Raw genomic sequence first — 27,982 nt, forward strand, 5'->3', positions numbered from 1 at the left:
AGTCAGTAATTAGAACCTCTACATGTCTGATCCTTTCTTGAGAAGCTTCTTTGTCCCTTGGGGTTTAGCTAAGAAATATTTTGTCACTCATTCAAGTAATTTCTTCTTATTAAAAATAAAAACCTGATTTTTTTTCCCCATGTTCTTTGACCTCAACAAAATTGCATGGTTGTACTTCAAAGCAGAATGTGGCTTTTGGCCTGCTATTTCATCCCCTAAATTTTGCAATTGCTTTTAATTTCACATATATACTGTGACAGAGGAATAGTAGGCTCTTCTGTCTTGTGTACTGCTAGTTAAGAACCAACATCAGATAGGAATCAGATGTTCTCCAAAGCTGGGGCTAAGTGTCCCCAGTCCCTTCCCATGTAGTCTATACATTATTCACAGAATCACAGCATGGTTTGGGTTGGAAGAGACCTTAAAGACCATCTCATTCCACCCCCCTGCAGGGGGGGACCTCCCACTAGATCTGGTTGTTCCAGGCCTCATCCAGCCTGGCCTCGATCACCTCCAGGAAGCAGTAGGATACTGCGGCTCACCCGTGAGCTCCTTGCAGTGCTGACACACACATACAGCCCCAGCTGCTGGCAAAGCACAGGTCCTGGCTACCAGAGAGCCCCTGGAATCCATCACATGGCTGTTCCCTTTAGCTACTGTGCCCAGCAGGGCTGCGGTCTCTGAGGTCCAAACAGACCTAAAACCATTGCATCAAAGACAACCAACCTTTAAGCAGAGATAGTTGGGCATCATTTATCTCATGCTGCAATTGAAGGCAAGATGTTTTGCAATGTCCTAAATAAGTTTACATGGGCAAGGGTAATCCCTATACTTTCTGACCGTTATCTGTCTGACTGACCAATCTTTTAATTTTTTCTAATGCTGACTTCTGACATAATTTCCTATGTTTTTACAAATTGTGATAGAAAGGAAGAAGATGGCAGAGATGGCCCCACAGTTATGCCAGAGCACAGGCGTGTGGGGGGTAGCCCATCCAGGCACCAGCTCCAGTTCCTGAGGCCAAGGTGACCAATCCTCCATAAAGAGATAGGGAATTGCCCGTGTTAGGGCACTCTTTCCCCAAAGCCACGGCCTAGACTCCACAGAAACTCTGTTCCAAATCTCTAGTTCAGTTTTCAGAGCCTGTTCTTATTTGCTGGGTGTTGTTTGTTTGGTTTTTTTTATGTGGGATAATTGCATTTTTAATCTCACCCAGAAAAATTGTTGAAGTGGGACTTTTGTTAAGAAGATTAAAAAAAGCCCTGAAGAAGGCTCAGCTGAAATCTAAAGGGTTAACAGTTGGGTATGTAGCAGGCATCCACCTGCATATCTCTATACTAGAGACACAGTTTAAGAGCAGAATCAGATCTTAAAAAAGATCCAGCCCATTCCTTGAACATATTTATTCCAGTCATTTGATATTATTCTGAAAACCTCACAGAATCACAAATTTCACTAGCATTTGTGCAGTTGCCTGCAGGCTCTGTTCTGCAGTTTTTTTCCCAGGATTTCCCATAACTAAAATGTCTCATTAGGTTACTGTTTGCCCTTTTCATGTAAGTTGAATGCAGGCCTTAAAAAAATAAATAAGAAATTGAATGCCTCAGGCCATTTGAGAGCTGTAATTATGTCCTCCTTTCTTTGAAGGGATAGCAGCTCATACAGGAAACTTGATCCAAAGTTCAGAGAGGGTATTAGAAAGGCAAGGAATCTTGTTAGCCTTGTATGAGGGTGTAGATATGCAGGTGTGGATTTATCTATGGGTCAGTACAGTGTCCATATGTTGCAGCCTTGACATAGACTTCTCTCTCAAATACAGCAGCTTGCAGAGTTAAAGAAAAGACTTTGGGAATGAAATTACAGGAAGAATAAACGTTGGTGTCACAAACTGTTCACAGAAGAGGCTTTCAAGTCCACTAGAGGGATTTGCATGTCCAGTTCCTATTCCTTCTAACAGGAAGTATGTGCATACCCCAATGGCATTGAGAATCTCAGCCTCTGCTTGTATTTATGTGGAGCTTCTCTATATGTGACAATATGTTTTACATATGCAATCTTTCACACGTGCATGTTGCCAAGCTGAAATTGTCATGTTACGGTAGTGCTTCCTCCCATCATTGTGATGTCTGTTTTATTTTGGGAGGGGGAAGGGCTATGGTGTCAAACTAAATAGATGCATCTTGTTTACTGCCCCTAAATGTATCTTGTTTTCTATAGGAAGTGATTTTGTTTGCATGAACAGTAGAGGCAAGAGTAGAAACACGATAAATCACAGCCAGCTTCGGTAAATTTAGTGTTGTTAGTGTTTGAATAGTAAAGGAAAAGAACACAGACAAAAATGAATTGTTCAAGTTTTGCTGTATAAGCCTGTAGCTCTGTAGAAGTGTCCATAAGTTGTAAAACTTTCAAGGAACATCAAGAACTACTGGAAAAACAGCTGAAAGAAATTCTGTAAATATGGATCAACTTGCAAATAGATGCCAGTGTTGCATAGTGACCAGCTTTCTTTGTTATTCATTACCTGAGTGATATTGCTGTCTTATATTAAGATGATGAATCAGACTTTTTTTTCTCTCTTTAAAATATATATAAACCACTCGGGTTGTCTAGTCAAAGCATCCTGTTTTGCTGCGAGGAAAATTTGGTGTGTTTCTGGTGCGGCAGTGATTGTGCAGTGCAAAAGAGGCTTTGGGCAGCTTCACTGGAACATTTTGCTAGGGAGATTTACCAGTAATTTGGTAGAGCCTGGGTCAACATCTGGGAAGATTATATCCACTTCAAGAATTAAAAGCAGCAGCAAGAAACCAAAGCCTATTGTTTTTAACTGTCTTGTTCCACTGCCCACAGTTTTAGTACAATCTGAGTGTAACACCCAGTGTGCTCGTCAGGCGGTCGTGCTTGGTGCTTCCTTCTCAGAAGTCCTAAAAGGATGTTACAGCAGAGGGCAGTAGGAACCTACCTCTGCTTAAAGTTGTTTTGGATCACAAGGATGCAAGTATCTGTTTTCTCCCCACTCTTTTTCCCTTCTTTAATGATATTCAAGGACCAGATAAAGCTTAGAGATGGGACCCACTGCAACTGTTGTCACTGTATTTGTCATGGCGAATACAAGGTGTGTGTTTGTAGCTCCATTTCTAGTCAGTGAACTGACTCTCAAGATTTGATGGATGCTGCAAAAAATCCACGCCCAAGCTGATGGCAGCAATTGGGCAATTTTTATCTCAATTCAGAATCCTTTAACAGTTGGTAGAAGGGAAATGATGTGACAAATTATACAGCTTATCATCACGCATATCTTCCTGATAGTTGCTGAAATATCTTACTGTTCTGGAATGCTGTTTCTTAATTTCCCAGTACAATAGCTAGGATTTGAAAACCAGAGACTTTAAAAGTGCATGCATTTAAGGGAGGGAGAAAAAGCCAATGGTGCAAAGTAGCCTCCATCTTGGAACCTTTCAGATCCACACAGCATGATGATGTGAACAGTGCCAGGATTACCTTCCCCTCTGTGCATCTCCTCACTGTGGTCTTTGCTCCCCCTCAGCATCTTCTGCCAGTGCTCAGAAGCCACTGTAGTTCACCTGGATTTGGTTGCCATTTTCTCCTGTTAATTCAAGTTGGTGTTCCAGTACTGTAAGCCACCTGAGTAGGTTTGGGATTTCCCTGCTATCCTGTTTTTATTTCCTGAAGGGGGACATGCTCATACATGTTCTTCTCTGGCTCAGCAGACTTGTGTCTCGGCAGCAGGCGCAGCTGTCTCTGAGCATAATGCCAGTTCAGAGCAGAGAGCAGCAGAGGCTTTGAACTTGCTCCCTCCTTTAATTGGAAGTAGCCCGGATCTGATGAGCTTCCAGACAACATTGCAAAGCTCAGCTTTCCCCCGCCCCCGGCTTCTCCAGGCGTGTGAGAGTGTAGGTGTGTGGGAAGGAGGGAGTTGTCATTGTGAAGAATTGTTCAGGAGAGTGGGGAATTACTCATTTCCTACTTTACTGGTGAGGATCTGCCTTATGTATTGCTACACCTAGGATGTATTTTTAACTGTCCTGTGGTAACTATAGCATACGTACAGATGGACCTACTGAAGGATAGATAAAACATACTACGAATTACATAGACTGTGCACAGGGATACTAGGAATGTGGCTGGCTGTAGAAGTACCTAGCTCTTGCAGTCACTCATGTTTTAAATTGAGACAATACTAGATAGTCTGGTTTCTTTTTTATCTTTTTTTTTCTTCCTTTGTTTGCCTATACGCTTGTAAAGGATAGGCTGAAATCAGGACTCACGTAGCAGAGGTATTCACAAAGTGGGTTGCTTCTGAGGCCAGACCAGTCCCATCTGTAAAGGACAAAGGCTGCTCACTGCATGGTTGTTCAGAGCTATTCAAGGATGGAAAACGCAAGGAATCGTAGAGGTGAGCTGCAACTTCCGAAGATCCCTTATATCTTGTTCTGGTGCTTTTCTTTCCCTATAACTCAGATTAAGTCCATGCCAGGTGAAGTCCCATTTTGGGCAGAGAACTGTCTTGTAGGATAAGCAGCAGGAGGGGGATACAGGAAAATGAGTTAGTAAGGTATATTGCTTTGGTGATGTCTGCAGCTTTCACATTAACTCTAGCATTGCATTACTGCAGCTCCATGTTCAGAGGAGCCCTCTGTGCCATGCTGTAGTGCTGCAGGGGATCATAGAATTCTTGAATGTTTGCCTGCTTCTCTGAGAGTTGTGCCCAGGATGCTCTGATACAGGAAATATCCACTAGGTACTGGGTGGAGAACACACATCTCTCCGGGCTATCTGTGCTTTCAAAGCTAAATATTCCTGCAAAATTCCTTTTAGAAAGTGTTTTCACTATGCCTAGCTATAAAGATTGCTTTTTAAAAGCTATATTAAAAGGCACTCAAAATTGACCACACAATGATTAAGATCATGGTAACATAGGTACTTAGTTAATGATTGTTCCCCTAAAATATAATCGGGTGGACAGATAAACATGTATTGAAAACATCTATAAGTCCAAATTTCAATGCTTATACCTGAAGTAACAGCAAAGGGTGTAAAACAGACCTGTGCAGTTTTACTAAGTCCTTTCTGCTTTGTCAATATGATTTTTAGTGTGAATACTTGCCCTAGTTCTGTTCATGTCTTTTTAGGGGAGACCAGAATCACTGAAACTCTGCAGCGAAAAGCTAAACCACATTATTCTTATCTAATTCAGAGCCCTGCATATGTTGCGTGGTACCACTGAGGTAACTCCTTTTCCATCAAGTCATGCTGCAGTGGTACCTTGTTTATGTTTAATTATGTGCTGTTTATTAACTGAAAACAGTGAAAACAATCAGCTGTTCAGGGAACAGGAGCAAAATTACTAAAGCAAAACAGCTGAAAATTTTCAAGCAACCAGGTTTGGTGTTGGAAATTGTATTTCACATGCACAAACACATTCAGCTTAAAATTCCAAGGAAAGTTTTTGAACCTTTTTTTAAATTTGACAAGCTAAAAGCCTCTTGTTCCAATTATAATTTTAGATGTTGCATACAGTCTAAGTTGGTACAAAGCACTTTGAAAAAAAATTTCAGTATTTTATTTTGCCATTTTTTGTATTTTTAATTATAAAGCAAACTTGAATGTTTTGACATCTTCCAGAGAGGATGGAAAGCCTGTTTTGAAGTTTGTGTTGCCTGAGGTTGGTCAGTATCTTATGCAGACGTGAGATCAGCACCCTACACTGTTGGGCGGAGGGGTTAGATTGCAGGAGTTAAGAGAAACTAGAGAAATAAATATTCACATTGAAGCTGCACAGCCTGTCTATTTTAGCCTTGGTTAGGCTTTAATGGATGGCTGTTTGAATGTGCCTATCTCTAGCTGCATCTGAACTAGAGGAGTGTCAGAAATGTTAAAATTCGTAGTGCAGGGTGTTACGACTTCATCGTTATTGGGCCTCCCCACATGGTGGAAGTTTTGAGTTTTGATCAGCTGTTACTGATACAGACATTTAGGAAAGATTCAAAGAGGTTTCAAAAAAGACAGGATTGATCCAAACACAGGGAAAAGCAGATTAGAGCACCCAACTATTGAGGACCAAGATAATTGTCTTCATTCTATATGCTTAGAATACAGTAGCCTAGAGGAAATAATCCTGTTGCTATAAAAGGAGAGAAGTGCTACATTACCTGATAGGTCTGGTTTTCAGTGTCTGAGATCCACAGTCAGCCCTCTTCAAAGTGGTAAGGGATGAAAAAGGAAAAGCAGGAGTGGTTACCTGGTTCCTCCTAGTGGGCATGAATTGAGAGGAATTTGGGCACTGTCAGTCTTTGAGGACTAAACTGCTAAGCAGTAAACTCTGTGTCCTAGTTCATTCTCTGGTCTGCTCCTGGCAGAATGCTGAAATGTTACTGGCTGGATTTGTGACAACACAATTGTGGCAGTACCCATAAGGAAAAGTACTGAGGCAGTGATTTGTCACACAGGTCACTTAAATATCCTTAATAAGAAGCTTCTGGCACATGATTAAGAGAGAAGAAAGTAGCAATACAATTGCTTCTTTATATTCAACTGATGTTTCCCAAATTAAGTAGTAAATTCTTAACACCTACACCATGAGCTAATCTTCCCTGCAGTACCATCCTCTGCTATCTCAGAGTAGTTATGGTTATTACTGTTACAGGAATACACAGGTGTGTGAGGATCAAGGTGTGCAGCACACACAGCAAGAGGGGCCACCCAATGGTAAGATTCAACCTAAAATGGAGTGGCTGATACCCCAGAGGGCTGTGCAGCCCTTCAGAGGGACCTCGACAGGCTGGAGAGATGGGCAGAGAGGAACCTCCTGAAATTCAGCAAAGGGAAGTGCAGGGTCCTGCAGCTGGGGAAGAATAACCCCATGGACCAGCACAGGCTGGGGGCTCAGCTGCTGGAAAGCAGCTCTGCGGACAACAACCTTGGGGTCCTGGTGGGTGACAAGGTGTCCGTGAGCCAGCAGCGTGTCCTGTGGCCAGGGAGGCCGGCGGTGTCCTGAGGTGCACTGGGATGAGCACTGCCAGCAGGTTCAGGGAGGTGATCCTGTCCCTCTGTTCAGCCCTGGTGAGGCACACCTGGAGCGCTGTGTCCAGTTCTGAGCTCCCCAGTACAAGAGAGACATGGAGCTGCTGGAGCACGTCCAGCGGAGGACAACAGAGATGATTAAGGGACTGGAGCATCTTTTTTACCAGAAAAGGCTGAGGGAGCTGGGCCTGTTCAGCCTTGAGAAGATGCAACTCAGAAGGGACCTCATCAATGTCTTTTAGTATCTGAAGGGGAGTGCCAATGATGCCTTGTTGGGGCTACCTAAAAACTGAGGGTAGATAAAATTGAGAGGATAAAAGTGGGTATTTATTGAAGGGCCTTCAACAAGGTACACTTATGGGCAGACAGAGCCCTAGGGCTACACCCAAAATGGACAACAGGTCATGAGTTTTTCACACTTTTGTAAGTTTGGTCCATTTGCATATTAGGGTTAATTTTCCAATTACAATTCCAGGTAATGAAGTAATTACTCCAAGTTTGTTCCCCTCTTTTTAGTGGCATGTTTACATATTCTGGGGCCTGGGACAACAAGGTGTCCTTGAGTCTCAGGCCTTGAGAAGATTTGTCATGTCTAACCAGAATGGGAGAACAGCAGCTAACAGGCTGTAAGGAGTTTGAGTTACACACTAGAGCAGTACAGGATCTGAAAAATATAAAAGCCAAAGTCCTAAGGCATCATTCCCCCCCTTCAGCGGCTTGACAAGACCTCTACCTTGTTGAGTCTCTATTCTAAATATCTACTAATAATATGTATCTAACAGCAGTATATATCTAACAACAGTATATATAAACAAGAATTATAATTGCAACTACTATGAACAGTAGTAGAGGATGGAGGCAGGCTCTGCTTGGTGGTGCTGAGTAATAGGATGGGAAGCAATGGGCACAATGAAACACAGTGTTTCACCTGAACATGGGGAAGAACTTCTTTACTGTGTGGGCGACCGAGCACTGGAACAGATTGCCCAGAGAGGCTCTGGAGTCTCACTCTTTGGAGATATTCAAGAGTTCTTGCAATGTGCTCTAGGATGACTGTGCTTGAGCAGGGAGGTTGAACCACTGTGGCCCCTTCCAAGCTCACCCATTCTGTGATTTTGATTCTGTAAATGGAAAGACAGATGAAGGGAAGCATTGCAGTATGTTTGAGTCATGTATTATCTCACTGATGTTTGCTTAACAGGCCTTATTCTGAAATACAGGTTTTGCTTTGCCCTGCTTTCAAATTCTTTTAAAAAATCCTTTTTAGAAAAAATTAGGCAGAGGTTAATAGTAGCTTTGCTTGGAAATCTGCTTATGCTTTACATAACATAAAAGCCTGCCTGTCTAGGTTGGATGTCTGCTTAAATCTGTGCCACCTTGTATGAGCATAACAAGTAAGACTCAGTTTTAAACAACAGAAGGTCAACTGAATTCTAGTTAATCCATTTCTTTCAGTTTGCAGAAAGAGGGGGAGAAAAAGAGAAGTCAGTGCAGAATAGGATGATACTCAAATGGTAAACTTCTCATGTAAATTCAGAGTTCAAACAGGAAAATTTAGCCTGTTCATCCACAGTCTCTACTTTGGGATCAAGTACAGCCTTTTCCTATTCCAAAGGAGAGAGTTTGCCTCATTGGGAACACCACTGTGGCCAGCAGACAGCATCTAGCAGATCTTGTAGCAGCTACAAGGAACACTTCCTCTCTTCAGGTAAGTGTAACCAGCCATGACAGTCTGTACAGATGATTCCTGGGTGTTGGGGTTTTTTTTCCCCCACAGCCTTTTTTTCTTTCATGGGAAAGCTTTCCTGGATGGAGGACCTGCATTGTAGCTGAAAATTAGTCTGGGTTTGGCCAGCTCTAGTGTTGCTCTGATGCCACCTGCTACTGAGGTAAAACATTCTACTCCTCTGAGATCAAATGGGGTGCCAAGCAAACATGGCCATAGAGGTTTTGATTACACAACTGACTCTTTTAGAGCCAGCCTGAATCACTTGGCACAGCACCACATCATGTATATATGTTTGCAGCCCAAAATATATTAGTTTGCCTAGCTGCCAAACTGCATGACACAGTCATACCCAGCGAGCTCCCTGCTTTCACTTCTAGTTCATTTTCATTATCGTTGCTTTTCAGATTTGTCTCTGGGCTTACAGGAGTATCTGTAGCTTTGTTTGCTACAGAGAAAATGCTAGTTTGAATGCCTCTCTCTTAAGAAAGGTAAAAAGCATCACTGAGTCAAGGGCTTTCTATCCTTTCTATTCAATAGAGTTCAGGTGAGGTCCTAAATCCGCTTGTGTTCAACTTTATTTCTATTTTAACCACACTTATATTACCTCCCATGTAATATTTCTTGGCCCTTGGTAGCACTTGAAAAAAGTTCCCCTCTAATACTGAACATGGCTGTCATTAGTGTGCCAATGACTGTCTTCCTTATCACCGAGGGAGGATGCTGAGAAAGATGCCTGGAGACATCCCCCTCTTTTCATATTTCAAATTCATATTTATTTGTACTGTTTATAATGTTTGGGGATACCTTAGTTTGCATGACCTGGCTCATATCTGAGACATTTTAAATCGATTTTGGGAGGAAGCTGTGCGTAAATCATCTTCTACAATCTAACCCTACATGTGATGCTTCTTCTTTGGTTCCTGGTGGCATGTCTAAAATGAAACAAACAGCAGCAATATAAGCAACTGAAATTAACATAAGGTTTGTGCTTTAGAGACCTAGGCAGTAGATTACTCTTACTTCTCTTATCCTCTGTATGCCTATAGATTTTTTTCACCTCTCAGAATTTGTTCCTTTTCATTTTATTGGCAATAGATGCTGTCATAACTGCCTCAGAGAAGAGCTCAGCAATTTTTCAAGGATGCTTTGCTATACTGCATTTTCTGTCCCAAGATGGAAGTCAAATTTGTTGGCAGAAATTTAGCAGAACCCAAGAGGCACTCCCTCACAAAGAAATTAGATGCAGCCAGATGGTTTAGCAAAAAGGTGGTGGCATAGCTCTGTCTGAGTCTGGTGATCAGCGGGCACCGGGAGCCATCCCTTTCACTGAGGTTTCCACAGGTGCTGTCATTCCCAGTTCCCTGCACACGATTCAGTATTTGTCCATGTGAGATGTTTGGTATCTAAGTGTGGTGGGATGGCCATGGCTGGCAGCCAAACTCCCACCAGTTGCTCACTCGCTGTCCTCCATAACAGGAAGGGGAGAGAGAATGGGAAGATCAGGAATGAGAAAACTTGTGTGTTGAAATGAGGACAGGGAGATCACTTTCAGTTACCATCATGGGCAAAACAGGCTAGACTTGAGGAAAATTGAATTAATATATTGCCAATTCCTTATGCATGAAATTAATTATTTGGGTATTGGAAGGCAAAAAGACAAACACTAAAACACTCAGAGAAAACATCTTTCCTTCCCCCCTTCCAAGGCACAATTTTTCCCCTTCATCCTGGCTCGTCTCTTCATCCTTGTTATCACCACAGGTTACGTGTGATTGGTCCCTTGACCAAGGCAGAGGGGTTATGGTCAGCATGGAGTAGCTCATCCCTGATGCTCCTTTCTTGTCATGCTCTGGTGTGGGTCCTACCCAGATGCAGGGAATATCACTTTCCCAAACCATCAACTGATACAGGATTCAGTATTCCAAACACCCAGGGCTGGCCACTGTGCCTGCTGCTGGGTCAGGTCTCCTAGGAGTGGTGGCACTGGGCCCTGTGCTGAGTGCCACACGGAGCAGCAGCCTCAGGAGGAGACACGAGGATGTTCAGTGTCTGAGGAGCCTGCGCTGGCCCTTGTCTCAGTGTCCAGGGGTGAATGTGAAGGTGCTCAGCATATTCCAGCATAAGGCTATCAATAATAAACCATTTAAAATATCTCAAAAGCAGTGCTGTGATGATAGCCCAAGTAATTAATTACTTTACTTTTAATAGACCCTTCAAACACTGCCAAGTCAGTGACATCTGCTGCAGTGTGGAAGTACCTTCAGGGAAGAAAATTCTTAATATGGTGATACCTCAAAAGGTGGGCCATAGGATGTTTTAGTAGACTGTTAAGCTCTCCTGCTTATTGCTCAGCCAAAAAAATGACCATTCACCCACTTACTGATGGATGATTTAATTGCAACCTACTTCTCAAAGCACATAGCCTGTCTGCCTAAGATGCATTCAGCACTTCTTGGAGAGGGGCCCATTCTCCTGCACCTTATTTCTGGTTTTTATCATATTACTACTGCTCATTTTAGTGTAGTTGTCTTTGACCCCCAATCCAGGTGAGGCCTCACCCTCAGCTGGTGCACAGTCTTGCCCCAGAACAATGAAGAGCACTGATTAACAGCAGCAGAGTATGTGGAGCTGGAGTTTTCATAAAAACATCATTCACTTTCTGCTCTGGTTCTCTTGGGGGAACAATGCAAAAGATGTTATGAAAATAGGGTTTGTTTATTGACCTTCTCTAATTTCCATGTTCATAAAATAATCTTGTTTATTAACAAGTAATCTTTGGCTGAGATGCACTGTGTTCCCTGAAACATTTTGTGCAGAATTCCTGGATCGAAGCTGGAGAAACTGAGTACCAGGGAATTAATTTCAGAGGATATGATCTCATAATCTCACTATTTATCTCTGGAGATAGAGAGATTTTGGCTAGCAGCTGCAACCCTAGAGATAAGTGCTCTTATTTGAAGGAAATGGAACCTTTTAAAAAATATATTTACTATATTACATTTTTATGCTTGTGTCAAGTCTCAGGTAAAGGCCATGTTTGTTCTTGTTTTAGTGTTTGTACCTGGCCCACTCTTATTAGGTGGAGTTAATGTGGAAATACATAGCAAGCTAACTTTATGATCCTGCTCCAGTGAATTTCAGGAGGACTGGTAGAAACGCAGCTTCCTAGGGTCTCTTTCCAAGCCTTCATGGCTCTCTGCACCAAGAACTCTCTGCTGCAGTGGCAGTGCAGGGCTGGTGGAGTTGGCTTCATTTCTCACACTAGTGGACTTGTATATCTGATTTTTTTTTTCCTAGAGCCAGTCTGCAGCCCCTTCATTCTTTGTTAGCCATGGTGAATCACTGATCCTACTGTGCTTCAGAAATGGAGAGAGGGAGAGCAAGTGTCCTATGCCAGGTGGAAGTTTTTATTGTTTAAAAATGTCACCATGTAGAAAACAGTGGAAAAGTTGTGTAAAAGCAGCAAGGGAAGACTGTTCAGTGGATCTTTTTTATCTCTGTGGCATGGAAAGAGAGAGCTGGCAGCAGTGTTTCAGTGGCTGGAAATCTCCAAGGTAATTTCCAAGATTTGCTGATAGCTTACATGGAAATTGGACAAATAATTTCACAAAACAGTACTTCCCAGTTAATTCCTCTTCTCTCTATGCTGTTTCCTCAGTAAATGGCTGTTTTATTGCCAAGATTTACTTATTTGGCGGCAATGTTTGTACAATCTTCCTTTACACATTATGTGCCTAAATTTCAGAGATTTCCAAAGGACTCATGATTTCCCCTGACATTAGCTAAACCTGCTGGAGTTCAGTGTCTGAAAAAGGAGGGTTGCTATGTTCCTTTAAAGCAGCAAGCAAAAGCTCAGCCTCCAGCATTTAAATCCAGATCCAAAGCTAGTTCACACCAGCTCTGATGCAGTTAAGCATTTAGGTAGGTGAGTAGGCAATGTCACTACTCTGATTCTTGGGGGCTGCTCTCATGTTTAAAGTTAGACACATGTATCTGCTCTGCTGAGCTGCAGCCCGTGTCCTAGAAGCTTGGGTGGAATGAGCACTTGGATGCCAATGGGCCAAACCATCCCTTGTGCAGATCATCCTGTCATATGGTGAGCTGGACCCCTCAGAGGAGCAGGGGTTCAACCTTAATTCTGCTTTATTCACCCTAGGTGAAGGGAGCAGACAAACTCATGAGAAGGGCAATGTCTCTGGCTAGGAGATACTGGACATGCACTGAAGATCTGATGGTGAGGCCTTTAAGGAAGCAAGGCCCCTGTAAAGGGGCCTGAAAGCCTTGGGCTGGGCTTTTGTAGGTAGCAGTTTTGGGGAGCAGTGTGAAAATGCGAGGTGCAGAGCATGATGCTTTAGAAACAGTGGCTCCTAGGGCCCACAATTGGTGGGAGTTACATAATGCTGCTGATGCTGGTTTTCTTGCCAGGAAGGAGGAAAAGTCTTCAACCCAGCTGAAGACTGATAGGGTATTTTTTTTCTTTTTCTTGGACTTTGATTCTGAAAGCTATAGAACATTAAGTCACCTCAGATGGGTCATGACCCTGTGGTGACAGAATCTGATATAAATGAGCCTATGACTAAGCTGAATAATCCCTTCCTTGAGGAAAAGTTTTCTCTGTTCAGTGTAGTTATAGTAGATGTAGTCACCTTGCTCTGCACTCACTGCTGTGTGAAGCAATCCCACCACCTAACGTATCCAAAGTTACAATAAGTGGGAACAAAAGTCTTTGTATGATGTGGTGAGGAAACAGCATTTAAAAAAATGTGAGTCACCTTGAAATGCCAATCCTCTGCTGAGGTGTTTTGTGTGTTGCAAATCGCAAATAGATTTTTCAAAACTGAGAGAAGAAAGAGCAGCACCAGAAGAACACTTGCAAGAAGGGCTGTGCCAGACACTGAATGTGTTCTCATTCACAGGCACGCCATGAGTGAGAAGTGTTGCCTGAGATTACAGGGTGAAATTCAATAGGTGTTAAAAAAGGAAAAAGAGATAATTGAGCCTCCTTTTTGATGAGCTTTTGCCTGCCACAAACTTCATCATGTAAGCCTAGTACTTCTGGCATGTTGTAGCTGAAGTGCTGCAGTTGTCCTTAGCACAGATTAATGTGTGAAGAAGAGCAAAGGTGAGCCACCTCACAATTCAGGGGAAGAGTGCTGGTGCATCTGTCAGAGGTTAGCAAGGATTAAACTCTATGGCAGCAAACGCCACAGAGAGAAGACCGGTAAGAGGACTGTCTTCTCTTTTGCCTTCTGACTGATTGCCCACCAGGTTAACTGAAATGCTTGAAGGTTTTTGGTGATGGTCACTAATTTGTTGAACCCAAGAAGTCCTTTCCCATCCTAGCTGTAGAAGATTGGAAGATGCAGAGCTCTTGTGTGAGTTGCAAGCATGATTTCAATGAGTGCTTCCATTTATTTTCACTTTGGCAGCCGTGGGCCTATGGGTTGTTCTGTAACTTATGTAATAGACTCAAGTATTAAAATCCTTTCTGAAAAAAAATCACCTAGAATGAAGTAGATTTTAGTAAAACTGCACAAGCTGGGTTTTGTAATGGCCTATTTCAGTGCCCATTGGAATCCATAGAAACGTTTCAACTGATTTTGGTGACTACTGATGAGATGAGGTAGGCAGCTTCATTGAAAACCTGGAGGAGAATGGTGATGATGCTATATTAAGACCGTGAACAAAACCCATTTACTCTTCCTAGCATCAGTAAATGGGGGAAGAGGTTTTGGGGGATTTTTTTGAGTCTTTTTTACAGTGAAAGAATATAAAGGTTAGGAAAAAAGAGGCCCTGGAGCAAAGAGAAATATGAGAATGAGTCAGAGCTTTCAGCAGGACCTGACTCTGGCTGGGGTTTTCATCTTTGTGCTCAAAATGAAAACAGTGTACAGAACAACTAATGAAATCAAACTTAAATGCAAAGTAACTGAAGTGGGTGAATTTGATGCATGTGATGTCTTAATTTTTTGATCTGCAAAATAAAATGTGACAAACTTTTAAAGAAACACAGTCATCCTTGTTTCAGTACTAAGTGTTCTGTGGGAGGTGGAGCACAGATTAAATTGTAGTCTGTGGATGTCAAGGGTCCATTTTTGAGTGTGACTGTGAGAGTTGATAATGAGATTAAACTCCACACGGAAAGCAGGTGGTTCAAGGGAGCTGAACTACAATGCTGCTTTCTGCACTGTGTTCTGTGCCCTGCCCAAAGGTCAGCTGGTACAGCAGACCTAGGAGAAAAGCAGCAAGTGAAAGCCAGGTTCTCTTTGCCCTGATGCAGAGTAAGAAAGAAAACTTTGCCCTCTTCATCTCAGTTTTTCCACAGTGGCACTGCTTTGGCAAGGGAGATACAAGTACATAGAAATCTGGTGTTTTGGGGGTTTTTTGTAACATGTAAAATTTTATTGATGGTTTTTGCTGATGTGGACTCCATGTGCCGTGAGCTCCACATCTTTTCTAAGCCACAGTGAAGTCAGGAAGCTCTATACACATGTGGAGGTATCCTATGCAGAGACCTGTCACTATAGGGTTTTAAACACTGCATGACATAAAGATATTTGCTGAACAACAAGAAGTTTTGTGTTTCAACATGTTCCAACAATATGACAAAGACTTGAAAAAAATTGCTCCCAACTTTAATTGAAGAGGTAATTGCTAAGCAGAAAAAAAAGGGAGCTACTGCTTTCCTTCTGGGTTACCTTCTTAGTTGGCACATCTCCGAAATCTGCTGATACAAAGATAAATCTGCATTTTTTGAGAAAGCCATAAGTAAACCCTAATCATCTACTTGGCTATGCATTCCCACTCCACTCAAATTCCTTTCTGAAGTGATAAACATACAAGGAACTTGAATACAGTGTGGAGGAATAAATGCTGCAATAATTTAAAAGGGGGAGGAAAGCCCACGAGGCATTCTGAGCTATTTTCCACTTATTGGTTAGATTTCTTTTTTTTTTCTGAAGCTGTTGGATTGGTTTTCTGTCGTTCCTTTCTCTGCCTGCTGGAGGATGAAATGAGCCCTGGTGAAAAGAGAAGTCTATGGCTTTAAATCCTGTTCTATGGATTGAAGTGGGTCTTCGTTTGTGCTTAGACTTTGTGCCAACCATCTCCCAAGAGAATTTCATTCATTTAAAAAAATACAGCTTTATTTCTCTGTTTTATGCATATTGGGTAATGTTCAGTCCCAACTACTGTTTAGCTCAATGAAGGAAAGTTTTGTTCTTCATTAACGCCCACAACTTAATCAGTGTTAGTGGATATATAATTTTTTATTTCCTCTTTATCTCTTTTTTTAGCCCACCCATATTAGATGAATGATTTTGCCATTTCCCTTCTTAAGTTCTTGTTTTTCCACCAGGCACTGTGGTGTATGCATGTGACAGAGCAGGATGGATTTGCCAGGCACTCGTGGGGAAAAAAATCCTATTCCCTGCCTTTTTGTTAACCAGTATGATGTTTTTCAGACAGATCCCTAAGTATTTTTTTTTCCTAAATGTCTCCCTCAGTAACTTGGTCATACCAGGATCCATTCTGAGACAGACAGAAAATTCCAGGTAGGTGTGGCCTATCTGCCACCAATGGGCCAAGGCCACCCTGCTCAGAAGTACACAATCCCACACCAATTCTCATCTACTGTTCCACTTTCTTCCTAATTCTCTAGTCCAGAAAGTTCTTCCCAACAGCTCAAGGTCAAAAAGTGGAATGCTGTTTATAGCCAAGACCCAAACTGAGAGAAACCAATGGGTCTTTTGTGCAGGAAATGTGAAATGCTGCATGGTTCCTTCTCTGACTAATTATCTTTGTGACCCCAGTTGTATGATCCCCTGCATGTGTGTATATATATATTTTACTTTCCAACAGAAGCGATGAGATGTGAAATTTTGGGGGAATGTAGGCAGGCAGGCCTCTAAGACCTACTTGAGTAGTGCAGACAAAAGCTGGCTCCCAAAATTCATGTTATCAGCTTTTTCATCTGCAGAAGCTTGGTCTTGTTCTGAGGCAGGTTTTGAAATGTTGTTACAGTAAATGTAGGGCTCTAACAGTGGTGCTGAGCTGATAATCACAGAAACCAAAGATCTCAGCCTGTCCAAAAACCCTAGCACAAGACAAACAGCAAAAGTGGATGCTTCCCCACCCTGGACCCTTCCTGGTAGGGGAGAGCATAGCAGCCTCCCTGTTCCCAGTGGGCACTTTGCCTGCAGAGCTGCTAGTAATAGAGTATTGACTCACTGCCACTTGAAATATCTCCATGCTGATGTTACCCAGAACCCAAAGTATATTACCTCTGCATTAATTGAAATGTAGCTTTCAGCAGCCCTCATAAACGTGCTCGACTGCAGTGTGAAAGCATTTGTTTCCAGCGGAGATCCTGATAACTAGTGAGATTCAGCAGCGGTGACTGACCTTTGATCATCGGCTTTCAGCTTGGCTTGCTGCCGTGCTGGGAGGAAGAAGGGAAAGTTCTTCCTTATAAAAGCCAACTTCATGTCAGTGTCTCCTGTTAACATTTAGTTTGTTTAGCTAAAAACACACAGCTTTGAAACTCCCTTTGTACTGAACTGCCTGTCTCCTTTTCCCAGTGAGACATATAGCTCAGAAGTTGTCTTCATTTTTAATCCATATGTGACTTAAATTTCGATGAATATTGCAGCTGCTGCATTTCCAACTTTGTCTGTCTCCTAGCTTTCCCCTCATTTCACCTCAAAAACTGCCTTGAGATTTTCCTCAAGGCTGCCAAAGACAACTTTACCTCCTCCTTGGAACCTCCTTAGCCTCAGTGTTCAAGGACAAAACCTCTTGTTGGATGCTGCCCAAGGGCAGCCCTGGCTGTGCTCCCCCAAGGGCTGGCACAGTAAGAGCCAGCAACCCTGCAGGCTGCTGCAGGCTTTTGCAGTCCTTGGACTTCCAAGAGAACCAGGGCTCTCATGCCTGCAGCTCCTTCAGGATTTGTTCCCGTTCATCCTCCCCTGATGCTTTTTCTGATCGTTCTTCATGGCAGGAGGGTCAACTGACACCTGTTCAAATCTAGGTTTTAGATTGCTGTCTGCTATATGACCTGGTTCCTCCTCTGACTTTGGAGCCATTTGTGAAATCTGATCTTGACTCCATGCATTTCTCTGAAATTACTCTGATTTATGCTGGTTACACAAAACCCCTGTAGCCCATGCCACAGGTAATGTAGTTCAGAGCTAGTGGAACAGCAGCAGGTAAGTATGTTTGGCTTCCACCACACACAAAACCAACACAAAAACGAAAACGTACTAACACCCACGAGGCAAACTTAAAAAAATGAAATGCAGAAAGGGAAGCAGAGAGGTCACAATACTTAAAATAAATGCAAATTGAATGCACAAAATTAATGCATCCCATGATCTGCAATGGCAGCTGCCCACTTTGAACTTTCAGGGTGCACTGCATTATTACACTGCAGGTAAATAACCACAACCTCAGGTCAAGGGCCCATTCAGGAGTATGCCAATCTTATACTAAGCCATTGTTAACAGGCAAGATTTAATGGAAGTGACTTTTGTTGGGATCTAGTCTCCTAAACAGATCTTAAATCATTTTGATTTGCCTTATTAGAGGATCAGTTCAGTATTTCGGGCATTCTTCTTGTTGGAAAATATGTCTCATCTTTAAATACTAAGAGGGATGCTGGCTGTTGTTTGTTGTTGTCCTCCTCTGCTTTAGTTTCATGTTTTCAGGTATTTGACAAGGTCCATACAAGTAGATGTGCAGAAAAGGGGGGAAGGAGTGAGCGAGTTAGCTCTGGGATGAGTTTAGAAATGTAATCATTTTCCATTTTTGCAAATATTTTTGCAATCAACTTTAATGGTATACATTGAATCTGCTTTGTTGTAACACATCAAAAGACACTTCGCATTTTTCCTGAGCCGTGGATTCTTTGGAACACCTGTGTCTTCAATTGACTAATTATATACCACTGATACATAGTTTCCTAGAGAGCACCACATTTTGATCTGGTATGAACTAATACAATTCTATTGGCTTTACCACTGCTGCTTAATTTTTATAGTAGCTTACCTAAGGGATATTTTGCATTGTACTTATGAGAAGAGGCTTACAAAGATCACCTGCCTGGGAATCTACCGCTTTTGTGGTCCTTCCCTTGGATTTTGCCACCTGCCTTGGGTTGTGGATCTGCTGAATGTGCATCAGGAAACATTAGGACAAGCACCTTCACCACATGCCTGTTATTTCTGAGGGCTTATGTGCCACACCAATAGCAACCAAACTGTGAAGCCAGAGAGCCTCACTCTCAGAAAAGGAAAATGCAAGGACATTCAAATTCTGGATTTAGAATCATGTAATAGGTCAGTGAGCCTACCAGGATCTGACATATTTGCATATTTGTGTATTCTGGTGCCTTCACATTTTAAATGTGGGCTCACACCAGCTTTGCTCAGTAGCCCACCAGGTTCCTTCATTGGGCTGAAACCCAGCCACATGCCATCCTTGCCCAAGTGGAATTTCTGGGCAGAGCCTGGGGTCTGACCTGCATTTTGATGGCTTAAGCTATGGTGAGGCTCTGGACTAAGAACCATTGCTCTTTCAGTTGGCAAGAGCATTTTGAAGGTCTGCAGCAGGAGAGCATTTAACAAGCCTCTGCTGAAACGAACACCAACAGATTGTAAATTGCGAAGTGCAGTGTAATTGAATCTGATCTCTGGCTTTTACAGACTGTAGTAATTGGAAATTGCCTGTCTTTTAAATACATGCCATTCCAAGGATGGCTCCTTCTTGAAACTGTGATCTGATCACTTGTAAAAGCACAATGATGTGAAAGAAGAAGTAATATGGAGTCCCCTTGGTACTGGTGGAGAATGGGGAAGGAGAGACTTTGGGAGCTTTGTGCTGTGTCACTGGTATTAGAAACGAAGTCCTACACTGTAATTAACAGCTTTGCAAATATGAACTAGTCCTTGAATAGCCACGGCCTGCAGCCCAGATATCAGTGCCCTGTTTGGGTCCAAGCAGATGACCTACAGCAGGGCTGGGTCGAAGCAGTCCCAGCCGGCCCTTGGCAGCAGGAGGCAGAGCACCCCTCCTGCCAGCTCCCGGGCACCTCCAGGCTGTCCTGGGTACACTCTGCACACCTCCTTAATCCCAGCCTCTGGCTGAGCACTGCCCTACACAGTGCCTAAGCCGTTCTCTCTACAATGCAGGGGGGGTCTAAAATTTGTCCTCAGACATAAAAATACGATGATTTCTCTAATTTTTTGTTCCTGTATGTATAGGAGATTTAAAGGTAAGGTTGGAACTTAAGAAAACAGAGCAAAACAGATGAACTCTAGACCTGAACGCTGTATTTTGTAATGTTGTAGACTTGCTGTTTAAACTGCATGCTCCTTCTCCTCATATGCCCCTCTTCTGTCTCAATATCTTTTATTTTGTAACTGATACTCTAGTTGCCTAGATATTGATTAAAGATTTCACAGAAAGCCACAAACAGATTTGAGGCCTGGAATCTTTAGTAGAGGGCCTGAATGGAGAGCTGGTTGAGCTTTATCAGGAAGAAGATTAGAAGCTGACTTGCTCAGTATAAAGTCTTACCATGGTAAGATGTACTACCAAAAAAATGATTGAATGGCTCAAGAGCATGTGTGGAGACTGGTGAAGTATGTCGCAGATATCTGGAACCTGAGGGTAAGTAAGCTCAAATTAGAAACTTGTCTTAATTTTGAAATTATTTTTATTACTAATAAAAACCTCCTAAGGAGTGATTGTTCATATCCTCTTCTTTCAGATAAGAATTAATAACTTTTCAGGAGACATGTTTTAGCCAGATATTTACTTACATAGATGGCTAGGCATCTAGCAATGATGCATTAGGCATGATTATGTAGTTCTTTATGGAGTTACTGAATTGAAATTAAATACATTGGAGATTAGAAAGGGTGATTGTAGTGGTCCATTCTTGTCTTTAACTCTCTGACTCTGTAACAGACCCATTTCTCACCCACGTGTGCCAGGTAAGCAAATACTCAAAACTGGCTTTAGGTCCAAGTAGAAGCCATGAATTCTAGAAAATTCAGGATAGGATGGAGGGTAAGAACTTCTGTGAACCTTTCCCCACATCCACCTACCTTTTCCAAAGGGGGAAGAAACATTCACAGTGCTCTTACATGGTGCTGTGGGTAGAAGTTGGTTATCACCTTCTCCTTGTCCTTAAAACAGTAACAGCTTAAAAGTTGTTTAGTTGTCCTGGCTGATGATGAGGACATACCACCACTTCTGTTGTTGTGTGTAGTGAGTAAAAGGAAATAACCTCATTATGAGGTGCTTTGGAGGGTCATCATGGAAGAGGCTGATCAGCACCTACTTGTTGTAAAGGCCGAGTCTCTTTTGTAGTTTCCAAGCAGTTCAAAGCTGCCATCCACCTGCTCTGTCTGCCAGTCAGGATGATCATGTTCTCAACTTTCTATTTCATTTCCATTGGGAAGTGCATGAGAATTTGGGCTGTGAAGACAATTATTACCTGCAACTGCACACTGCCAAGATGCAGTTACAAGCTGGGTTTCAGTTTCACATTTCTTCTTTGCTGTAACTATTTGGACTGGCTATGGCATTTTGCTCAATGTTTTTCCTTCATGAAATCCATCTGCTGGTATCGTCTTACTTAAAAAACATATTTTGCCTGCAAGTCCCCAAATAGCCAATGCTTCCCCAACTTCCACCTTTTTAAGGAAATACAGCTTGAGTAGCCATTTGTGCTGGGTAGTGGTGTTTGAAAAAGCGGGAATGTGTTACTGCAACCACAGAGAAGGAGATGGGACTAGGTATTGCCCCTTGCTTCCATTATCCCAGTTGGAGTTAGATGGAGGTGTGCAAACCTCTTGGAGTTGGGTGGTTTCGGTGAGGCACCTGAAATTAGAGACCACTTTTAATAAACACTGTATAAATAACATTAGTATGAAGGATTAAAGGAAGAGCACTGAAGGAATTTAAGGGCAAGGGCTTGATGGGTTCTCCTTACAACACTCTTCAGACCTGTGACCAAATCCCACCATTTACCCTGCAGTATTACTTACTCTGCTGTGCCAAGGCAGTTGTCCCTTTTGGAAGAGGTAACAGTTTCACATATGTACCATATTTTAAGAATGAGTGACTGGCTTCAAGGAATCAGAGTTTTAGTTACACCTAGGTAATTCTGCTAACTAATAAATATAGTTAGCACTAATCTCTTCATGGATACTCAGAAGTATCTGCACACACACTCTGAAGGATTCTCTGTGCTTTTAACTAGGTTTTTTTTCCCATGCTCATGTCAGCATTGGGATTCTCTGTTCTCTCCGAAAGGCAGAAGTAGCATTTGTTCTTCTTTCTAGGACACAACATTCTGCCTGCATATTTCTACCTCTGAATGCACAGCTAGGCTTCACCCAGAAGGTACTGATATAAATTATTTAAATTTGTGTTTTGAAGGTTCCCTGTGATCATATAAAACACATTCCATTTGAAAGTGTTTCTTGTAATCAAATTTGCTTTTAGCATTTAAGCCATAAAGCTGTGTCGAATGCCCTTGGATGGAGCACACCCTTTCAAGTAACTTTTTTGTTAAGAACCTTAAACCAGGTCTGTTTAACAAATGTTCAATGAATGTGGTCTCTGCTGCTTCAGTGTTGGGATATTCTATGGAAAGGCACACTGCAAGCAGTGGGGACCTGAGAGTGGTTAGCAATCTGCGGAACACAAGTCAGGGGCTCTGCTGTGAATTCCTCTACAAAGCTGTTATGTGATCCTGAGGAAGTCGCATTGCCTGTTCATTCCTGCCTCTTCCCCATGTCTCATCTGCTGACAGTACTCTGCTTAACATGTTTCCTTTGGAAGGTAGTAAATATAGCATTTTAGGGTCCAAAACTGCGAATTTTTGGACTCATTTTATACTCATACAGCACCAGTTGGATTAGACAAGACATATAAAGAAGAGCTTGGTCTTCACCTGTTGGTATCACACATTCTGAACCAAACTTAAAAAGGAATTACCTCCTGCATAAACAAGCCACAGCCATATCACTTGTGACTGTCTTTGCTCAACAGTGTGGTTTTGAAAATCCAGCTCACTGTCTGCAGGCATTGTGTTAAACATGTCTTGCTCTAAATTTTCAAGCACATTCAAGAGGACAATTACAAATTCCCACGAGAATATAAAACGTTACATCTTACAAAAAATCCCTACCATAAAACTTCTACATTTGGTACTGATACTACAGACAAGGACTTTTTAGTTGGCCACTGACCAATTCTGTGCAGAAAATTAATTTTAAAGTACTGTTATTTATACCTTCTGTTTGTGTGCATGATAGGAGGTAATAGTTTAATTTTGACTGACTATACTGTATGTCTTGTGCTGCAAAGTAGGAATTGTGTTGATAAAGTTCCTCAGAAAAAATTCCACTAAGTGCGACTTTAAAAATCACATGCTGAATGATTTTAAAAATGCAAGTTTGCTTTTCCTCAAGTTTAATTACAGAAACCATCTAACTGCTTAGACCTCCCCCAAATCAATCTTTCCCTAATAATGTATAAAGATTCTGCTCAGTATATATGCAATATATATGTGTGTGTATATTTGCTTACTTAAATTGTTCAGGGGAAACCTTATCTTCCTTGTGTAACGTGACATGAAATATAGTCACCAACACATGCCAGTAGGCTGTGCAGTGGAGGCAAGGCATTGCTAGCTGCCCTAACTTTCTCTGAAATGAGGTGGTATGCACTGCATTAGTCTGTATCTGCACAATCTGCCACAGAGAACACAAAGAGCTTCATCTACAAAATGTATTTTACAGAGATTTCCATGGGGAAGGAAACATCTGAATACCTTAGGAGCTCTGTAATCAAACATATGGCAATTCTGAGATTTTTCAAACAGTGCAGTATTTGCTTCCTTTTGGAAGCGTGGCTGGACACTGCCTGTGCCTGTCTTTCAGACAAGCAGCTATTCTGTCGAGCGCTGCTGATCATGCGGATGCGATCCAACAGCAGCGCTCCCGCTTGGCTCTGCTGTGCCACACCACAGCCAGAGCTGGACTCCTCTGGCTGTCATATCTTCCATCTTCTGATCAATGCCGTCCCACTAAGCACAGAGAAATACAACAGTCATAGGAAGGGACAGAGAAAGCAAGGAGCTATGTCTCCTTCTCAGTGATGCCAGCATGCAATCAGGAATGCAGACACCAGCATTTTGGTCCCCACTCTCCTTTTCTGTATGCTACACATGACCCAGCATCTAACAGAAAAAAGGAAATCTCTTTTCAGATATCAGATCCTATATTTAGAAATTAGCATCAAGTCCTGTTTCTGTGCCAGGCAGCTCCTGGCTAGCTGAAGAAGCTATCTTGCTACTCCCACCTGTGGATCTTGCGTTATGAAACTAGGTACAGATTTCTTTAATGATCTCTTTAAATGAAAAAACAATCTTCTGGGTCTCCAAGAGAGACTTTGACAGCTCAAACGTCATTTTTCATATAGGATTTAGCCAAGACATATAATCTACTGTCTGCAAAGTAAGTGAAAGCTTTGGGGCCTTAAAATGACCATTAAGTAGTATCTGCAAACCTCAATTTTTGTCTCAGATAAACAGCTGTGGATGCTGCTGCTCCCATCATTTAGCAGCACGGTGAAGCACTGTCTCAGAAATTTTACTGTTGCATCACCTCAACTGAGCTGCAATTGCAGATTAAACAAGAAGGAAAGCAAGGCTTCCTCTACATGCTTTGCAGCTCACACAATATAAGCTTTGCAAGGATAAAATAAATGGGGGGTGGCAGTGGGAAGGGGCTATGAGGGTGTCAGCAGTAAGTGTAGCTGTAAGCTTGCTTTCTCTCTGCTCAATAGAGATCTCTGGCTAACTGAAGCCTCTGTGTGGCTCGGTAATAGCCTCCTCTGTGCTGCCCTAGCCACAGCTCACCCTTTGCTGCACATCTAGCGCTGAAGGCTGAACCCTGCTTCCTTACACAGCGTCTTAACCTTGCCTTGCCCTTCCACCACACAACAGCCGCTTTGTTCCCTTTCACTAACAGTCAGACATCACAAATTCCTTCCCTCTAAAGCCGTTAACACAGAACCGGCACCACCCCAAGTGGTTTCAGAACTAACTGATTTAGATGCTGGAGTCTGCTGCAAGGCCAAAAATAACTCCCCATTTCTTTCTCCTTCATTGGTGAAAGTAGGAGAGAAAGTGGCCAATGACAGAGACACAAATCCCCCATAGGCATCAGAGACAAATCTATTTTGTGGCAGGAAAAAAAAATAATAATGCTCTTGAAAAATGTTTCTTTGCTCAGGCCGATAGATACAGACCTGCTGCATGTAATTTTGCTGAACCGATGGTATCACTTGAATGGCTCACGGACTACATAAAATGTATTACATAATTATATTTTTAAACACTGTCCCCAGCTGTGCTGATGCACATAAAAGCTGTGTTTACAATGGACTCCGCACATGTAATTATTTTGTGGCACTAGCTCTGTGCATTTCCTTGATGGATGCTCCACGGTGCATAAAATTGTAGCTTTTATCATAGATTCTTGAATATATTCTTTAGCTGTTTCAGCTTTAAATACTCTGTTGTCCTCGCATGGGTGAACAGGACTGATGCCTGGAAGGGCTAAATTATAGCATCTGAGGGAACACCTTTAAGTCCTCTGAGAGCAGCAGAGAGGGAAACATGATGAGTGTTGGAGTTGAGGCACCAGGGTCACGGCAAGCACTGAGCAGCAGAGCCGGCTGCTCCTCTACGAGAGGTTTCCTGTGCTCTCTTGGGGATAGAGTAAGGGCCCTGCCCCTATTTGGCCTGCACAGATTCATCCCAGCCTGACTGATGCTGCACCAACCCAGCTCTGTAGGATGGGGAGGCTCAGTGATGCCGTATGCCTTGTGAATGCAGGAGCAAAGGGGCTGTTGGCTGTGCAGAGTCAAACAGAACATGGCCCGGACTGCTGGGATCAAAGAACAGCTTTGATTTATCTTCTTTTCTGTTTGTTTACAGCCAGCGAGCTCCCAGCATTTCACTGAGAGCTCTCCCTTCTCTGTTCTCCATCCAGTTGTGGAATACCAAGCATTTCTTTATCCTAGCACAGTAGTTGATGCATAGGACCCAGTGAAGAGTACAGTGGGATATTTATTTTAGATCTGTTCCAGTGTTCTTGAGTATTAATAACACTGTGAAAACCTAGATGCTGGAAGGTTTGGTACATAACACAGTCCAAGAGTTTTGCCTGCCAAGCAATAGCACTTGGACATAAAAAAAGACAAAAAGTAATACAATATCCTGAAGAACAGCTTCAAAATGATGGAAGAGAAGCACCACAGGTAGCTACCTTTCTTTTTTTTTTTACTATTGCTGCAAAGAACTGGCAGACTTTTATTGTCAATAAGCAAAATGGTTTGGCATCTTACCTCTAATCCCTGGCTAACCTTAGATATAAGACTCCACAAAGGAAATGAGGAGTTTGTGGGAAACCATTTTTTAATGGCAGGTGTTTGGTTGGAAATCAGGTTTGCTTTCTGGTAGTAGATATAACTTGAATTCCTTTGTTATCATTCCTTGCCCTTTTCAGTCCTGTGTTTAGTCATGGAAGCTGGAAGCCTACGCTTCCCCAAGGACAGTTGCACCATGTAAAGTATTAATTGGTCTAATGCCAACAGTGATCAAATTATTCCAAAGCAAATGGCCCAACTGTTGGTAAACCAAGTTTTCCACCCTCACATGAATATAGGCTTCTCCCATCCTGGAAACTCTTCAGCTATGGATGTCCTTAGCATTCCCTATGTTCGGCATGTGAAGTTTACATACCAGCTTCTAGCCTGTTGATGTATTTTGCACCAGTGTCAGGTGATGGAGGAACAATCTTTGGAGTGGAAAAAATGTGGAACTGCATTAGTTCATTGTATGTTCATTTGCATAGTCTGCCTTTCAGATAAACCTTATCCCTGCAAGTGTACTGGTACTTGAAAAAGAGTCCTTGAATAACCTGCACAGAAGCTGAACCGCCAAAGAGGTGCTACTTTGGAAAAGCAAGCAGAGGAAGGTACCTGAAGCAGTGCAGAGGAAACACTTCTGAAGTAAGCACCTTCTTGTATTGTTCATATGTGTGTCTATCCTGTTTCTGCAACACAAGGTGCTGTTATTTCATTAGAGATAACATGGCTTGTACGTATGAAAAAAGGGTACATTTCTCACCAGGTAAGACATACTTCTTTCTTGCTCACATTACTGAAGTATGTGAGTATTATTTTCTAAAAGGGCTTATTTCCTTCTACTCCCTTACTCTAGTCTATCAGCCATTTAGGCCAAAATATGTTTTACAAATGTGTGATCATCTTATACAAATCAACATAATTCCACATGCTTTGATAGAGCTATGACTTAAACCAGTGGAGGATCTAAGTCCTGGGTGTTTTATGTAACATAGATAAACCCCAAAATTTGTGATCAGAGAAGAAATATTTCTGGGTATAACATGCTTGCATTGTTACTCTTCCACATTAGTTGCAGTCCTTTGCTGCAGCCACTTGTGCAAGACTTTTCTGTTTATGTACATGGAGATAAGAGTTGCTCATCTTTTGCATAACATTAGGTGTTGCATACAGATGAGAGTAAGAATCCACACTTAAGTTAGTGCAAATTTTGCAGTTCAACAGGAAAAAAACAGTCCTCTTAAGGCTACTGTTTGAACCCTGATCTTTGCCTTTTATGTCTAAGTCACCAGAAGCTTCTGTGTCCAATGCTTTGAGAAGTCACAGTTCAGTGTAAGTGATGTCATGGCTATAGGAGTTGAGGCATCATCTCTGTCGCATTAAGACCCTCTTGGAAATGTCCAATAAAACCAGAAGGAAAATGGGACTTATTTTACTGATTTTTTGAGCACTTCAATTCCATTCTTGCTATATTATTATCATCTGTGAGAAGCTTTTTCTTTTTTAATTCTACGAAGTTCTATCACTATATTATCTAAGCAGCTAAGTACTCAGATTATGTAAGTTGTACATAATAGGATGTCTGTAAAACTTTGCTCCTTCCAGCTTTGGAAATTTCTATATTGCTCTTCTCTGGTGACTCAGCTAAAGATCTCCCATGTGATCTAGGAGAATGTGTGGTAGGGTGGGATTCCCACTCCTTGAAGGAATGTATCCTAGTCCTCAGGTATGACCACAGCTGCAGCGTTGCTCTCTTCCCACATC

General features: G+C 42.2%; 1 long non-coding RNA gene across 2 annotated transcripts in view; it reads left to right on the top strand.

Moving 5' to 3' along the window:
• Nucleotides 1-3,685: 3,685 nt before the first annotated feature.
• LOC116441164 overlaps nt 3,686-27,982 on the top strand; it is a 48,530-nt gene continuing 24,233 nt past the window's right edge. Inside the window, exons 1-2 of one of the 2 annotated variants that reach the window (XR_004238925.1) lie at nt 3,686-4,414; nt 26,707-26,863. This is a non-coding gene — a long non-coding RNA (uncharacterized LOC116441164). Of the gene's footprint in view, nt 4,415-8,245; nt 8,750-26,706; nt 26,864-27,982 lie in introns of those variants that run through there. The other variant, XR_004238924.1, reaches the window with a different exon arrangement.

The sequence above is a fragment of the Corvus moneduloides genome, chromosome 3 (assembly GCF_009650955.1).
Source record: "Corvus moneduloides isolate bCorMon1 chromosome 3, bCorMon1.pri, whole genome shotgun sequence".
In the NCBI taxonomy this organism is placed as follows: Eukaryota; Metazoa; Chordata; class Aves; order Passeriformes; family Corvidae; genus Corvus; species Corvus moneduloides.